At 42.4% G+C, this 17,031-nt stretch overlaps 1 long non-coding RNA gene across 6 annotated transcripts in view; it reads right to left on the bottom strand.

Moving 5' to 3' along the window:
• The window catches only part of LOC309380349, a 563,851-nt gene that overhangs the window by 326,787 nt on the left and 220,033 nt on the right, over nt 1–17,031 (bottom strand). The window lies entirely within an intron of this gene.

Genomic DNA, 17,031 nt, shown 5'->3' with positions numbered 1-17,031 from the left:
ATTTCCCTCTTAAAATAATAACAACACAACGCAGTCTTCTTTAAAAGTAAGAATAAAGTTTTACTCATATTCAGTTCACAGCAGTAATCTGAAGACAGGCTTTATCTTGTCGTTACAGTGAGAAGAAGCCTGAGCTACATCTCAAATTTTTTGCTTGTGGGCTCCATCCTATGTGAAGGTTGAGCTGTGCGCTGCTAAGTGCCAGGGGAGCAAGAGTCCAAGAGTCCATGAGAGAGATGGTTGCATGGCCAGCCATTTGATCTGGTCAGCTAGGGTCACACCCATCTACCCTGGTCACACACAGGGGGAGGAAGCTCCAGAGCAGGTATGGCAGGAAGTCCCTATCTGGAGCCGCATTCCCTGTGTGTCCATTCTAGGCAACAGGAAAATGTTGTACTTGACTGCTCTGGTAATAATACATTCCACAATGTTAGCAATTAATTTAAAAAATGTGACCAATTATTAATCTAATACTTGTTTCTGGATTGTCAAAGTGCTCATTATAAAATAAAAGCTTGTACAAGGTTCAGGGGAGAAATCGACTCTGTGGGTGTATGAATTGCATATCTATTTTGAACTTTGTCCCCATTTTTTATACTTGGTTCACTTTCAAGGGTGATGTTAAACCATGAAACTCGTTGGATGGATTTGGTCACTGTAGTTCTATCCATGTGCTACATGAATGTAGAGTAATCACAGATTCAATCGGAAGCAGGGCCTCATTGCTGTGCCTGCCCTTAATATTTCATGCCCCCTTACTTTCTCACCCCAGATTTCTGGGTTTATTTTTCTTTTTTATCTGATGCAGATACGAAGGGTTGCTGTTATTCTTCTTTCTGGACTCACCATCAGAGGTGATGTCTGATGGAAATGTAGGTTTATTCTACTGAAGTCAATGGCACAACTGCCATTGATGGGTTATGGACTGCACATGGAGTGAACATATATGAACACAGGCACCACTGAAATCAACAGGACAATTGCAAGCAAATGGGCATAGAAGTGGAAACTGGTTCAAATTCAGTCACTTTTGAATAATCCTGGAACCATTTTCACAGCACAAAGCCATTTTCAAAGCACAATTTTCACAGCACAATGTCAGAAGGTATGGATTTGAAATTCAGCCGGTCATTTTAAAAAAGGTCCAGTCACTTGGCTACTGCAAGAGACACAGATCATGTAAGAGTCTTTTCAATTTCTTTGCTTTAAATAAATACTATTATCTCATTTTTTTGATATTGAATGAATTAGGATCCCAGTAGATGTGTACTTTCACCCACAGGACACTAATGAAAACTATTTCGCTTCCCTGTGTTGGCAATCATTACTTTCTTAAGGAAAAGATTTAGCAGGCTATTATGGGAGACAGGCTTTTCATAGCTACCCATTCTAACAGGCATGGCAACTCTAGCTTGCAGAGATGAAGCAGGTCAGAGGAGGCTGCATTGTAGGTCTACAGGCGCTGTGTGAACCGAAGGAGAGAGGAGCCGCCTTCTTCAGGCTATTGGGAAACTTTTTGTTTGGCTAAATGCAAAGGCTTGTGGAAGTTCATGGGAAAGGTCTTCAGCGTGAGAATCCTGTGCTTTTGGAAAGGGCTGGGAAGAGTGCAGTCAAAGAATACGTTGCTCTGGTATATGAAGCCCAAGTCTGAGGTAACTGTGAGAAACTCTTGGCGAGAGACACAGTTCAGAATAGCTTTATGGGGACCCTTCGTCTCTTTCAGTGGCCATTTGCAGACTGGAGATGAACCTCAGTTAAGTGGCATTCAGTTAAGTTTTACTCCGGGAAGAGTTGTTGAAATTAGTAGACCTAACTCAGTCATGTTCGTTAATTTCAGTGGGTCTGCTCTGAGTAATGCTTAATTGGAAAGCACCCTAATATTAATCTTATCATGTATTTATTTTATCACATGCAAAGAAACGTAGTTTATGAGCACAAATTATCAGACAAAATATGACCATGTCTATTACAACATGGGAGGTGTTCACTTAACAGCACTCTCCTGTGGCCCCTCGCAGGGTCAGGACACTCAATGAGAGCTTGCGTGGTGTAGACTAGGATGTGAAAGATGGACATTCAAATCTCCACTCTGCCATGAAGCTCACTGGGTGGTCTTGGGCTAGCCTAGCTAATAATAATAATAATAATAATAATAATAATAATAATAATAGTACCTCACCCATCTGACTGGGTTTCCCCTGCCACTCTGGGTGGCTTCTAACATATATAAAAACATAATATGCTTTCCAGGGTTGTTGTGAGAATAAATACAGACAAGGGGGGATGTCAAGTATGCTGCCCTGAGCTACCTATCTGTCTATCATCTATCTATCTATCATCTATCTATCTATCATCTATCTATCTATCTATCTATCTATCTATCTATCTATCTATCATCTATCTATCATCTATCTATCTATCATCTATCATCAGCCATGTAAACTGCCCTTCATCCAGAAGGTGGATGAGGGTACAACATGCTGGATACAATACACAAAATCGAATCAGAAACTAAGAACAGGGTACAAGTGAATGTACCCAAGACTAATTTTATAAATAAAGTATGCATCAATAATTCATTAAGAATAAAATATTCTAAAATGTATATTACCTTATTAAAATAAAATGCTGATAAAATTCTGGAAACTGTTTAGTCATGCTAAGTGAAAAGCTGCTTGTAAATCATTCTAACTAATAACAATAGAATTAGTTACAGGTCTGGAAACTTCTGTTTCAGTGTATCTGAAGAAGTGTGCATGCACACGAAAGCTCATACCAAGAACTAACTTAGTTGGTCTTTAAGGTGCTACTGGAAGGAATTTTTTTTGTTTTAACAATAGAATTGCTATTAAATTTTATAACAATTCTATTGTTATTAGTTAGAATGATTTACAAGCAGCTTTTCACTTAGCATGACTAAACAGTTTCCAGAATAATTTAGCAACGTCATAAAAATAAAGGAAAACAAACCATAACACAGAAAGCAAACAAACTATTCACACACACACACACACACACACACACACACACACACACACAGACAATCACTGATCACAATCCAAGCTAATGGTTAGTACTGGTAAATATTTAGTTGAACAAGGCATAAGTATTACATTTATATCCTACCTTTAGGAGCTCAAGGCAGCATACCTGCTCTCCACTGTCCATTTTAGAGTTTGCTGGATTACCTAGGGCAGTCAATCTTCATAGCCGAGCAAGTGTTATGAATCTGGATTTAGGATGGCACTTGGACCAGAGTATACACTGAAACTAATTCATGAGAATTCCTGTGTTAAGATTTATCAAACAGCCTGAAAGACTGGGTGAGTTATTCAGCTTTAGTTCAGCTGAATCTTTCTAATGGATGGTTTTTATTCTTGGGCTTCATAAAAAAATATGAAAAATCTGTAAATAATGTGCTTTTGGACTTGGAAAGCACTAGGCTGCATAAATGGCAGGTGTTTTTTGTAAAAAGCTTTCCATCTCCCTTTGGTAGACAAGTTATACAGATGGAACGCTAGCAGAGTGGTAAAAGCACTGCTAGGAAAGTGCACTAAATATAACCTGGTTACTTAGTGCTACCTTCTCCCTTGGCTATGCTGATGAATACTGTTCCTACAGACACAACGTGCATGCCTACAAGTTTCTGTGGACATGCATAGAAGGGAAACTTTTCAGCACCTTGCCCTGTCAGTGAAGGCCACACTTCCCAAGGCGCAGAGAATAAGTTTGGCCACCCCATTTTTCCACAGGTATTAGACCCAGCTCATATTGTATCTGGGCAACATGTCTGTTCTGCTATAGTAACATTTGAAATGAGGAAATTGTGTGGGGAAGAAGGGCAAAATTTGGAAACTGTTTTGGTGCAACTGTTTTGGTGTGTTCAGTTCTGGTTGCCTCAGCTCAAAAAGGATATTGTAACTTCAGAAAAGGGCAAGCCAAATGTTTAAGGGGATGGAGCAAGATTCCCTATGAGGAAAGATTGCAGCGTTTGAGACTTTTTAGCTTAGAGAAAAGGCAGGTAGAAGCAACACAAGAGAAGTTTATAAAATAAGGCATGGCATGCAAAAAGTGGATAGAGGGGAGTATTTAAGCTGGGCATCTATCTATACACAGCCTCTATAGTAGTAACAAAATGCAAAAACTGGAAAGTACCTATAAGCCTCCAATGATCTCCTCTCAAAGTGAACCAAACCTAGGTAAGTACCGGTAAGTGCTACACCCTTTGAAGATCTCAGTGCTTAGAGAAGCAGGATGAGTGCTACTCGAGTAAAATGAGATGCACACAACTTGGGTTTTAGACCATAGTGAGAACAAGAATCCAGGATGTCATCATGATAGATGTCACATTTAGCTACTCATCAACCCTTAAAGGTAAAGACCATTAGGTCCAGTCGTGTCCGACTCTGGGGTTGCGGTGCTCATCTCGCTTTATTGGCCGAGGGAGCCGGCGTACAGCTTCCGGGTCATGTGGCCACCATGACTAAGCCGCTTCTGGCGAACCAGAGCAGCACACGGAAACGGAGTTTACCTTCCCACCGGAGCGGTACCAATTTATCTACTTGCACTTTGACATGCTTTCGAACTGCTAGGTTGGCTGGAGCAGGTACCGAGCAACAGCGGGATTCGAACCACTGACCTTCTGATCGGCAAGTCCTAGGCTCTGTGGTTTAACCCACAGCACCACCCGCTTTTGCTTAAATTCTGTTTTTCTTCGAGGGGTGGTGGAGGATAGCAGACAGCTCTCCTTTGCATTTTTTAAAAGCATTCCTATTATATACTGTATAAATTAATGTGGAGAAAATTGGATAGGTGAAGCTAGCAATAAATATTGATTGGCTGATAGATATTCAGCCATGCTGCTCACAGTGCCATCCAGACAATTTGTTTATCTTGTTGGACAAAAGAGCTTGTAGGGTAAGAAGAAGAGCAGAGGAACCAGTGTGTCTTAACCACTGATAGGGCAGACTTTGACACAAAATGCAAATTAGAACATGGAAGGTTGTTGTTTTTAATGCCCTTAACCATGTGCACTAGAAGCCTGAACTGATATAATGCAGATGGTTGGAAGAACAAGTAGTAGCGAGAACAATGAAAAAAATGCATAAATGTTAGAAAGCTTTAATCACAATGTGTTAATATTCTGGGAGAGAGTAACTCACTACAGAAAGTAATTGTCCCTTCTTAAGTGCTCCTCTTACTCCTCATGCTTTGCCAATTCATCACCAGTTGGGATCAAGGCCCCTGAGAACTGGCTTCCGTGCCCTGAGGTGCGAATGGAGACTGGAGATTTGGGAGGATGCCAGTGTAACCGGTGTGAAGTGACAGTAAAAGAGTGTCTTGAGCAAGGTGTGCTGGGAAGAAGATGGAAGAACAAAGAGAGAGGTCCATCTTAGGCAGGCTGGCTGGAGGCAGGCTGGGAGAGATGCCTTGGACTCCATGGCTGTAAGGAACAAGCACTTTTTGAGATGACCATGGCGTAAGTTATGGTCTCCCTCCATGCAGACTGAAGGTATAAATATGTGCATAAATCATATTTCTTAAAACTACGGCAGTGTCTACCACATCTTGATTCTCAAAGGAACACAGATCCTGGGAGAGTGTTTGGAACCCCCTAGAATCTTGCTACCGCTCAGCAGAGCATGGGAGTGGTGCCCAACTTTTGTAGCAATGCTTTTACTTTCTAACTCCTTGGTTACTTTGCCAAGAACCACTTGGAGTGTGGAAGCTTAGGTTTGGAGAAACGGAACTTTTCAAACATTATTCAACAGAACTTCCAAGCACTTCCCTTGCCATTGTCTTGCCTTCCATGCCTTGAACTGGAAGGTGTTTGCTGGAAAGCAGAGATGCCTGCCTATGAGGCTGGGTAATGCAGCCACCTCAGGTAGCACCTCCCCAAGGAGTGCCTGCCCCATTTCACCATCCAGCTTTGCAGCTGGTCTCACTGGGCTCAAGGGGCAGAAAGGGACTGGTGGAAAGCTCTGCCAAGGGAAGGAGTTCTCTCTCCCATCCTGCAGTGTGACAGGCATTTGCCCTGGCTTTTCCTGAAGGAAGGAGCCAATGCACAGCCCCACTGTAAGGAGACTCCTTATGGAGTTTGCTGCACCATTGTGGGAGCACTAGAGGACCATTTTGCCTCTGGTGCAAGAACATCTCTGGCTCCTCCTCCTTCGAAGATGTAAAAACAATACTTGTGTTTATCATGAAAAGTTATGTTGTTGAAAAATTAGGAGGTGAGCTATGTACTAAATTACGGTGCAGTGTGGGTTGGGCTTTTTAAATAATTACTTGGCATCTGAGTGATAGAAAGAGAAGACCACATTTTCTAAAGAGCACAGAAAATAGGCAGTCTCTTTACACTTGCAAAGATCTTGAATACAAGATAAGGTGGCAAGTGTTATTATATACTTGCTGTACAGCAGCCTGCAAAGACAAAGAATGATAACTGGAGAAAAACACATACATTCAAATGTCCCCGTTTACTTTAAAAGCATAAGCTGTGTCAGTAGTCATCTCCAAAAATCTCTTTGGAAAGATTTAAAGTAAAAGCAATGCACTTTGAATTCAAAATTTCAAAATCTCTTCCTCCTACATAGCAAATGACCAAGTATCTCTGTCTTCCTTGAAACTGCAGCAATTTTCAACATTCAGATCCAAAAAGCTTTAAAATGTGGCCCATTCAACAAGCACAAAAGATTAGTCTGTATAATGGCAACCAGCAAACATAACTAGTGGATAGTGAGATCAGCCTGGTGGAGGATATGCCCTGCAAACTTCTGGTCATGAGAGCCAAAGTCAGCCTATAGCTCAATAATGGCTAACCTTTTTGATTGCATTTACCAATTCTCCAGCAGCTGCATGCCAGGGGGTGTGAGGCCAAAAGAACAGTGGTTCTTGCATGCACTCACTAGGAGACACACATAACAGAGGCACTCAACCACCAGCAGCCAGCTGGTTTTTTCTGATCAGCCATGGAAGGGGTACAGTTATCACCCCTTGCCGAATTATTCATCTGAAGACTGGGCAGGGGTGATTTGTTTCCCTATTGAGGTGCTGGGATGGGAAGAGAGACTTAAACCTCTCTGCCTACTCCAGCACTGTGTATTCATTCAAAACTATATTTTTGCCACCCCCACCAAAATTGGTGGGTTTGTGGGGAGAGTGTGGGATGTAACATAAGCAGTCAAGTACAACACTTTCTGTTTGCCTAGAGTGGACACAGGCAGGGGGATGCTGATCTAGCGAGCTGAACTTCCTGTTCCACCTGGTCTGGAGCACCATCCCCCTGCATGTGACCAGGTAGGTGGGCAGACCCCACAAAAGGTCCAGTCATACAGCCACCTTCCTCTTTTGATTCCATTGACCTCTCTTGGACTGCACTGCTGGCTCTCAGCCAGCAGCATGTGGGATGAGTTCCCATATGGGATGAACTCAACCCCTTTTCTGCCTGCCTTCAGGGATCATACCCTGAACTGAATGAGAGAAAACTTCTTATTACTGTACATATAAGGTAGACACTTGTGTCTTTATTCTTTTAGGAGGGAAACAAAAGGGTCTTACCAGGAATATACTCCAATCTGAACAAAGCCAGATTGGATTGCATAAGTAAAAAGATTCAAATGAAACTACCAGCTAGCTTTCTGCTATATATTGGGGAATGCATTCTGCTGTATGACTCACTAGCGTGAGTTAGGAAGGATACTATTAAATCAATATATCCTCTCCTAGTATCTACACCATTCCCACAGAGAGGACAGAAAAAGTTACCTGGGAGCCTGAAAGAGGCCCCCTGGCAAGAGGTTAACCATGCCTGCTGTAGCTATGCTATTAACAGTGCTATTTTTCTAGAAAAGGAGGTGCCGGAACTCATCATGAACCCTTGTTCTCTTATAATGGCAATGGTGCCCACTTGAGAAGTGCTGAAGTTGAGTTCCAGCTGAAAAAATCCCTGGCTATTAAGATGGAAGTATTAGGTTCAGAGACAAAAGCCTTGCTCAGCACTGGCTCAGTGGGTTATCTGTGATCATTATTTTTTATTAAATGTGTTAGCCACTTTATATTGCCCAAGGCAACCCAAAGCAACTTAACCTACCTCACAGAATTGTTCTAAGTTAGGGATGGAAGATCTGTGGCCCCTCAGCTGTTGTTGGGCTCCAACTTGTATCAGCTCCAGGCAGCAAAGCCAATGGTCAGGAATGATGTGAGCTGTAGTTCAGCAGCATCTGAAAGACCACATCTCTCCCAGTCCTGCTCTAAAACTAACTTCTAAGCTTCATGAGAATCAACTCGTTTTGGTTAGAATAGAGAAGCTCATGCAGACCTGTTTAAAAAGGTTATTTATTACAAGCTTTTAAATTACAGTCATACCTTGGTTTTCGAACAGAATGCGTTCTGGGAGTCCGTTCGACTCCTGGAACCATTTGAAAACCAAAGCGCAGCTTCCGATTGGCTGCAGGGAGTCAAGGCTTCCAAGGTACGACTGTAAAGATCCCCCCTCATATTTTATTCTACCCCTTAGGAACAGCACCAACTAAAAATGCATATGGCGCCTAGTTCCCTAACAAATAGTTGCTATGTCATTATTTCCTTATCTGACAGAGCAACTCTTCTTGGCACAAGCCCTGTGGGAGGTGTCATGGAGGAGATGGTCCAATCCTGAGGAGGAATGGGAGGAGATCAGAGACTTGGATCTGGTTGATTCTGGGGAAGCTTCTTGCAGGAGAGGAAAGAGCATATCAGGACCCCAAGAAGTGTCTGAGCCTAGCAAAGAATCTAGTAGCCCAGGGAATAGAGGGCTGAATCCAGAGGAGGGACCAAGTGGCTTGGTGACAGCAGAAACCCCTATTCGGGTTTCTCCTGCTGTGGAGCTGCACTCAGTGACTCCTTCTGCCAGTGAGGAGCTTCCTTCTTCAAGGGTGGCAACTGAGAGTAAATCTGATCCTGCGCTGGCACCAACACCAGGTCTATCTCCATGGACAAAAAGATGCCAGCATGAACAAATCTTGCAAATCCAACCCACCTGAAGGAGTGCCTGTTTGCTTGCCCAGAGTCCCAGGACACTGTTTGCTTGCCGTGCTAAGAGCTGTGCCTGCTCTGCTCTTCAAAAGGAAGGTGCAGGGGGCATGTCACTTGTTGGATCAACAGCTTAGCTTGTGCTTAGCCATGTATCTATATACCTGTTGTGTCCCTACTACACCTTGAAACCTGTACCTTGCCCATGAGCCCATCTGATTCATGCATTAAAGCCTTTGGCAGAAACTTGAGCTGGGAGTTGGAGTTCTTCATCTGGCAGTGAGCTTTTCTGTGCACACAACAGCCAGTTCACTGGTTTCCATGCTACTTGAGTCAGCAGCAAAATGGAGCACTTTGTAAAATGTGTAGTTCTTTAACAATTTCAAAGCACTCTAAAGTACGCCGTGCTCCAAGCCAGTGTCTTTCCATACCACCACCAATGTATATAAAAAGGCACAGCATCAAAATGACAGTAATCAGCTTCCTCCATTTCAGGAATGAAATTGTTCTGTATTGCCTCAGGCGCGCACATGTACACCTTGTTGTTGTTCTTGTTCACCGAGCACACACACAAAAAAACCCGGTCAAAATAAGATAGTCGCGCATGTGCATCCCACACACCATCTCCATGTTTAGATGCAGAAGTCATCAGAATGCAGCAAGTTTTCAAGAGATAATGGCTTGGATTCCAACTTGGTGTTTGCAAATGGAAAGCCTCCCACCATTCACAGACAGCATCAAGATCTAGCAAGGGATCATACCAGCAAATTGGGGGGGGGGGGCAGGAGAAGGCAATGCCAGTATGTCCCTGAATGCCAGTTGCTGTGAATCACCAATAGAGCACTGTTGCCCTCAGCTCCTGCTTTTGGGCTTTCCCGCAGGCGTCTGAATTCTTGACTGGAAGGGCCATTGGCCTGGTTCTGCAGGGCTCTTCTTATGGTTTCCTCTCATCCTCCCAAGTCACCTCTCATGCAGCTCAGGTCCAACAACCCCCCAGAGCAGAGTTTCATGGAGCGCAAGGGTTAGGAAAGGGAAAGGGGAGTTGCTGAGTCCCCTCTCCCCAGCACCATCACAACCATTTCAGTGGTGGGAGCATCCCATGAGTGGAGTAGTGCTTGGGATGCTCCTGCCAGCAGAAGCCTAGTTAGGACCCAAGCTCTTGAACACCCAATTTATTCTTATTTTCTGTGACTGGCTAAGGGATTGTAATCATCTGTCCAATAGGCAAAATACTATATGATGTTTAAGTCAGGTCCATGAGGTGTTTCCATGGACCTATTACAACACAACACACTACAGCAAATATGGAAGGAGGTATCTTAACAAATTCCTGTAATACAAGGGGCCATAACTCAGTGGCAGAACATCTCTTCTACATGCAAAATGGCCCAAGTTCAACATCCAGCATCTCTAGGTAGGGGTGGGAGAGACTCCCTGTCTGAAACCTGTTGCCACTCAGTGTAGACAACACTGGGCTTGATAGACCAGTGGGTCAGACTCAGTATAAAGCAGCTTCTCATGTTCCTAACTTCTCCTGAATGTGAAGTCGTGGATGCTGTTCAAGGTTATGTGGTTATGGCTGACATCTACCCCCAGGTCATGCTCACATCTAGGGTTGGGCAGTATCTGGTTTTTCAACATCATGATATATCACCAGCTAAACATCGCTATTTACAAATACATCACAATGCCTGAAATAAGGATGGAGCTATGTAGAGGCATTGGCTGGCTTCATGGTTTTTCCTGCATTGTGATTTTTCTCAGTGCCTGCTCTTGGGATTCACTGCTCCTTGCTTGAGGCAGGGGAGAGCTGAGCCCAGCGGTTAACAGGGGCTGCAGGAATCAAGAGAAGCATTGGCTTGCTTCACAGTTTTCCCCACATTCTGATTTTTGCACAGCACACACACACACACCCACCCACACACCCACCATGATTCACAATATATTGCTGGGCCAAAAATTATTAAACCAATATCACTATATGGACATCAAACTGGTTTTGGATGTTACTGTATATTGATATATCACTCAGCCCTGCTCACCTCCACCACCCCTTCTTCTGCTTCTTTAGTTCAGCAGTGTGCAGAAATAATGCACAATACTGTCTTACAGCCCAATACCAAGTTGTACAGCCGGCAGTAATACCAAAATCTCCCAACATGCTATACAAGCAGGCAAGTAGAAGCTGCATGTGTCATACCATGTGTATGTTATGCATGAGTCCCTCATGTTTGCTTAAAATAAAACCAAAACACATCTCATCTGTTGAATGGTTTTAAGAGCCTCTTTCATTCGACTTCTGCAAAATGTGTAAACAGGACAAACTTTCTTTCCCTGTGTTGGAAAACTCAGCCCAGTTCACCCCACAAATCAGCTTCTGCCCCAAAGATGGTCCATCATAATACCCAGGAAACTGCTGAGCTGGAGGCCAGAGGGGTCCTAGGGACAAGGTCTCCCTCCTCCCACAATGCTCTCTGCCATAGCCAATGCTAGTAATCAGATAAACTAGGTCAGCACAAACCAACAAGGTGAGGCAGCTGCAGACTAAATGGGCAAAGGCAGCAACGAGCCAGATAGCTCGGAGGGCATATGCACAAGAGTTCAAATCTCTGGAGAACAGCTTCGTGCAGCACTAATCAATTTTTAAATGTGCTTACTTCCTCTCCCACCCCCACCCCCATTTTTTTGTGACTGAGTTGAGACGAAGTATTTCACACTAATTTTGTAACCGTTTTTAGCATCAAAAGGCACGCTCAACCTGTCAGTTGAATTGCAAGCACTTCAATTAAAATTTCCCTTTCCTGATTATTAAAGCTAATAAAAAAAAATTCCTCCCTTCCTCCCTCACCTTCCCCCCACCCACCCAAATAGTTCCACCTAGGCACCCAAGCTTGCATTGTGCTTGCCAGTTTAAGGAAGCCTGTGGGGATCCCATGGGCTTGTAAGGAAAGGAAATCCTTCATAGCTGAATAGCTGGAATGAAATATACGGCAGGTTCGTTGCTGAATTGCAGAGGCAGCCCTAGGCATCAGTGGAAGATACAATAAGCTCAGCAGTGCTTTCTGGATGGCCCTTAACAGTTTGAGGGCAGAGAAGGATTATGTAGGAAGATCGTCTCTCTCATCCCCCACTGCTACCGTGGCCCATATTCCCAGCCTGCCTGCTAGGGTGAGTCAAACTTCACAGTGGGTGAGAAAAGTGCCTCCACTGCCTGCTGTGAGGTGGGTGGTGAACAGAGAGGGGCCTTCTCAGTGGTGGTGCCCCATTTTTTGAGAGCTCTCGTCAGAGAGGCTCACCTGACAACTATATTACTGCCTGGACAGGATCTCTTTATTTTCCCCAGGCTTTTAGCCTGGGACAGAAAGAGTTTTTAATGCTTGCTTTTCTTCTGCTTCACTTACAGTTGTTGCTGTTGTTTATTCTTTACCCTATGGAGGGTAGGACTCGAACCAGTGGCTCCAAGTTACAAGAAGGGAAATTCCAACTAAACATCAGGAAAGACTTTTCTGACAGTAAGAGCTGTTTGACAGTGGAATGGTTTCCCTTGGGAGGTTGTGGACTCTCCTTCCTTGGAGGTTTTAAAGCACAGGTTGGATGGCCATCTGTCATGCGTCTTTATTTCAGCTGCTCAATAGATGCTAGTGGGGAGTTGTCACTTATGGGGTAGGCACTCAACTATTTCCCTGGCTTTCCTGCCCCCAAACTGGGCTCTGGAGACAATTATAGTACAGTGGTACCTTGGTACTGGAACAAATCAGCTCCTGAACGCCGCAAACCTGGAAGTGAGTGTTCCGGTTTGCGAATGTTTTTCAGAAGCCGAATGTCCAACATGGCTTCCAATCGAGTGCAGGAAGCTCCTGCAGCCAATCGGAAGCCGCGTCTTGGTTTTTGAACGGTTTTGAGAGTCGAATGGATTCGCATTAAGTTCAAGAACCAAGGTACCACTGTACTAGAGAGATTGGGCTGGATAAGACATAAAAGAGTGTGTGGTACCAAAAACAAAATTTACCTTAGGCAATTGATCTTCTCAGTTATCACACCTGCTAGCCCTGTGGCACAGTAAGGTACAGGTTTCTCTCATAAGGACAATACTGGAGAACAAAAGTGGTTGGATGAACTGGACCCTGAGTACAGTTTCCCTACTTCAAAATAAATTTCAGCTGAGGTAGAGCAGAGCATACAGATTCTTCGATGGAGGGGATGTGCAGTCATGGAGGCTGTGACTCTTTGGGGTGGGCTATAGTACTTCAGTGATCAGCACCTCATAAAACTCATGCATTTGCCCAGTTGTAACATTTATAGAATTTATATTTTCCAACCTATAACTTAGATTCTTATATTTTGCTTTTTATATTTTTACATTAGATTATATATACACACACACACCTTATCCATGAGACAAATCCTGCCCCCCCCCCCAGTCCATAAAAATGGCAAAGCTACTCTCACACACTGGAATAGCTTGATACTGTCTTTAAAAAAACAAAAAACAACTGGATATCTCAAAGGTATAGGCAGACTACTTTAGCAACAAGCACACACACACACACACATACACACACACAGCACAACCCTCAAAGGAATATGGTTCCTTTCAAATTCCACAAAGTGTACTACCATGAAGTTGGAAAAATAAGGAAGTAGGGAAAGCATGGGAACATATTGATAGCACAGAACTCCCAACAAGGTTTCATATACCTCCTCTGTGGACTCCAGTTGCACTTTTGGGTCCTTTTCCTAAGTTCCCAACTCCCTCTTTAAGCATTATTTTGCTAGTCTCCAAAGAAATAAAAAGCACAACAACAATTGATCTCAGGGTGCCAAGCACATGATTATTTTGAGAAAACTTCTGCGAAACAGCAATGCCTTTTGTTAAGGATTTGGCCCGTAAATATTCACTATGCATAAAATATATTTATAAGGGCTTTGAAACAGGACAAATCAAATAATGGTACTATCTTAGAGACCAAGCAGGTGTATCCATTCTACATGTACAAAAAGAAGTCAACACCACAACATATTTATTGATCTTTGGTTTGAATAAATTGCCTTTTTCTGATCTGGGCAATTCAATAGGAACAGATACAGTAACAGTCCACGTGTATAGTATGAACAAACGAACAGGTTAAATGGTCAAGTTACAGTGAACATTAACATTACAGTACTAAGAACATTCTATTGCCTAGTAAATTCAGCGTAATTGATATTGCTTCCCACCAGCTGAAGTGATAGTTTGCAGAGGCAAACTTATTGATGCAATTACTGCTATCCACAGTAGGCATTAACATTCATATAAATCCAGTATGGCTGGTGCTTAGCCAGCAACCCATTTCAGAGAAGACTGTAGAATCCGGCTCCTCCTAGAATATTTTGACGAATTATACAAAAAGCAAATCTTGAGTCACAGTGTTTACTACATTGGTATCAACACAGACTGAATGGGATATAATTTCTATAGCACTTGCAGAGCACAGAGCAGTTTACAAGCCTTATTACAACTACCTCTTATCCTTTCCCACCATTATTAGTAAAGTGCTGCCTGACATGCAGAAATATAAAGCAGATTAATATATTGCTTTTATTTGCAGGCATAAAATATAGCAATAAGCAATACGATTTCTTTACACATGGTGTAAAAATTTGTAGGTTATAGAAGAGGTCTCTGGCCCCCACCTTTTGCATATACCTTCTTACTTCCTGCTGGTTTTGAAGTATAGCCTACCCTATGGACACTGGAATATTACACAAACTGCATTGGGCAATGAACTGAGAGATGGACAAAGTATAGAAGAGACTTTTTCCCCCCTTGAAAGGGGGGTGGCTTCCTTCAGCACAATCTTAATTTTATGGAGTTCCAGTTACAAGCATTGCACTTTGATTTGTAAACTGATCCACTAAAAAGGAGGTTTTATATATAAATGAATAAATAAATAAATATGGAAGCTCATTTCTCATCTGAATTCTCCAGCTGTGTGTGGGTTTTGAGAAAATAACAGTTAGCCAAGAAGATAGAGATGTCTGTTGGATATAAGAAGCTGAAGACTTAAACATGATTACTTTCACGTAACACTGAGAGACTTTCTTCCAGTTACTGTATTCAGGACTTAGAGCTGCACTTAAAATTAGTGACTAGTCCAGTCTCTTGGTTTATGTGTGTAACTTGTTTTCTCTTACCTGGGACCAAAAAGTTAATTCTCATATTACTTTTTGGTTTTATCACACAACAGCCCAGAAAGGCACAACTTCTAAGAAGGTTTTCTGCCATTCAGATGTGTTTGCATTGGATCAAGATAAAGTTGAAACCATACAATATTAAGTTGATATCACACTATGATTAATGTTTCATCTGCACAAGCATTGCAGCTTGCCAAATGAAAGGATCATCCTTCTCTTCCCCTTGTCCGCTCTTCTGGGGGTGTGAGGAGGGGGGGGACGCCATTCTGCAAACAGAAGTCCTTGTTCATGGCTTCCACTGACAAAGTTAGGTGACTCCTGCCTTAAATGTCTATCTTAAACTATCATTGCTACCATGTTCCAATTTACCAACCACTTCTAAAGAGATCACACAGCAAGGATGTCAAAGATGACATTATCCGACACACAGATGGATCAAATCTGTTTTCTAGCGCTCGAGAGGGTAGAATTCAAACCAATGGGTTCAAGTTTCACAAGAAACCTAACAGTGTTCAAAAGCAGAACACATTGCCTCATAAGGCAATAGATTCTTCTTCCTTAGAGCATTTTAAACAAGTTGGATGGTCAGGGATGCTTAAGTAATGGGTTTCTTTTAAGGATTAGATAGTTCTTGCTCTATGGTACTGAAAAATTTAAAGTATCTTTTCTATAGGTTCTGCATTTTACAAAAAAGAAAGTTGTTTTTTTAAAAAAGACATTGGTTTCTAATGATCTCAGGTGTATAATTTTATGCTACCCCCAACATTTTTAGAAAATGAAGTTAATCTGCCTTGCAAGCTTAGTCACAGGCAAAAGTATAGTAGTATCATGAAGCAATGAAAGATTAATTCTGTATTTCACTGTTGCCAACATCCACCTCTTCCCCAGCAAGCTCTTATGTTTAAACCAATTATATGACAAGGAGAAATTCATCTGGCAAAGTTTCTGCAAAAATGGTGGTGCAGTGATGAAGAAATAGATACACCTGTTAAAAGCCAGAAAAGTTGCCAGTTCTAATTCTACTTGAAATTGTTGTGAAGTATCATAGCTTAACAAGCATTTAAAGACAACCTAAAGGCATCAACTGCATGGAAAGGGTTATTTATATAGTGTGTCACATCAGAGATTCAAGCAAATGCAAGATCTATACCTTTAAACAGAGATTGTTTTTGAACTTGCATTTTTTTAAAAAATAAATCCAATTTTTATGTATTTTTATCAAGACAGACCTGGGTTTCAGCCACTGTTGATAGCCCCAATTATTAGAATGCTTTTCTCCATACTGTTTCCTTCCTTCGCAATCTTTTTTCCATGCTTCATGTTCTCCAGCTCACATATACATATCGGAAGTGCAATAGCACAAACGGGCACGAGATCGCTCAGTATGCTCCAATCAGCATGTGGAAATCCTATGCAAGCAAGCTGTCCCATTCACTTTGATCGAGGCACTGGTGCACATTCCTTCACATACACAGAGCTACCCCCTCTCTATGAAACTTGAGTGCGGAAGCTCTGGTATGCAGGCAAGTTGCATGGTGAAATCACTTGATGAGAACATTTATGTGCAGAAAAACAACATTCTTGGGGTGAACCATATCAGCATCACTATAACCTAGATATTTTATTTATTTAGTAACAGCTGTTTTTCAGAAGGATGGTCAATGCTGTAGAAGCCATCACAGGACACCCATATTTTTCAGGCCAAGTTTGATATAATGATTTGGATCCAAAAGTGCAACTGTGCAAGCCAAAGTGATATCCCCCCATTTCTATTGCCGCAGTCTCCTGTACCATAATATTTGAGGAGCTTGTGCCTCAAAAGTGGCTTTTCAGGCACAAGTGGTT

The sequence above is a fragment of the Podarcis melisellensis genome (genome assembly GCF_964234715.1).
Source record: "Podarcis melisellensis genome assembly, chromosome: 11".
Taxonomy (NCBI): Eukaryota; Metazoa; Chordata; class Lepidosauria; order Squamata; family Lacertidae; genus Podarcis; species Podarcis melisellensis.
Note: the sequence above shows the minus strand (reverse complement) of the source record. Positions and strands in the feature narration are given on the sequence as shown.